Here is a 1,065-nt window from a genome sequence, read left to right on the forward strand (position 1 = left end):
TTATTTTTTTTACAAATTTTTAGGTAATTTTCTCGTGCTTTTTACAAAATTTTGGGTAATTTCTTCTTTCATTGCTCATTGCCTTATTTCCATGTTTTTGAAAGAAATGAAGCTCAAATTTAAAACAGTTAAAACAAAACTATAAATACTACTTCAAATACAAGTAGTAATAACAGTAAAAACATTGATTTTGTCTGTATATTAGGTAAAAGTGAAAATCTTACTGTGTTGTATCCGGGGTTCAAACTGTCAAAGCTGACAGTGAGGTGATCCTCTCCTGCACAAAGCGACAATGTTAACTCTTTGCATTTCTTACAGTGACATAAATCTGTTAACTACAAATTAAAAAAGAAGGTTAACCTGATGCGAAAGCTGCCGGCTCAGATGTAATCACCACGCCACACACCATGGGCGCCCCTCCCTTCAGGACTTCTCTTTTGCTTAAACACATCTGTTGAGGATGTAAGAATTAGCCCAAATCCTGCTGCTGATGCTGTGAGAAAATGTTCACAGTGACCATTAAAGAAAAGGGCCGAACCTTTGAATAACTGACTGACATGACGGCCCCAAAGAGATCCACTGATGACTTTTTTCGGCGTGCAGCCGGCTCCTCTGTCAGAGACAAAACCTCACTTTATCTACCTATGATGTCATGGCAGTACACACACACACACACACACACACACACACACACACACACACACACACACACACACACACACACACACACACACAGGAAACATACTTTTGATCCTCTCCTTCAGGTGTCTGAACTCTGGGAGGTTGGCCTCCAGGTGCGACACAAACACCTCGTCCACCACAGAGCTCACGTCACATCTGGAGCGAGTCATCTAAACACAAACTGGAGTCAGACACACCAGCAAGCAGCAACAAAACACTCTGGACATCGGCGAAGAATTAGAGCGGAGCGGACACCAGCGGGGACACCAGCGGGGACACCAGCGGGGACACCGGCGGAGACATCGGCGAAGAATCAGAGCGGAGCGGACACCAGCGGGGACACCGGCGGAGACATCGGCGAAGAATTAGAGCGGAGCGGACACC

The 1,065-nt window shown here is 45.1% G+C and overlaps 1 long non-coding RNA gene across 1 annotated transcript; it reads right to left on the reverse strand.

Annotated features, from left to right (window-relative positions):
• Positions 1-219: 219 nt before the first annotated feature.
• LOC121940854 lies at positions 220-847 on the reverse strand. Its single transcript, XR_006105701.1, has 4 exons — positions 746-847; positions 539-612; positions 361-451; positions 220-277 (listed from the first exon to the last, which is right to left on the reverse strand). It is a non-coding gene; the product is annotated as an uncharacterized LOC121940854 (long non-coding RNA).
• Between the last annotated feature and the right edge of the window lie 218 nt (positions 848-1,065).

Source organism: Plectropomus leopardus, unplaced genomic scaffold (genome assembly GCF_008729295.1).
Source record: "Plectropomus leopardus isolate mb unplaced genomic scaffold, YSFRI_Pleo_2.0 unplaced_scaffold9580, whole genome shotgun sequence".
NCBI lineage: Eukaryota > Metazoa > Chordata > Actinopteri > Perciformes > Serranidae > Plectropomus > Plectropomus leopardus.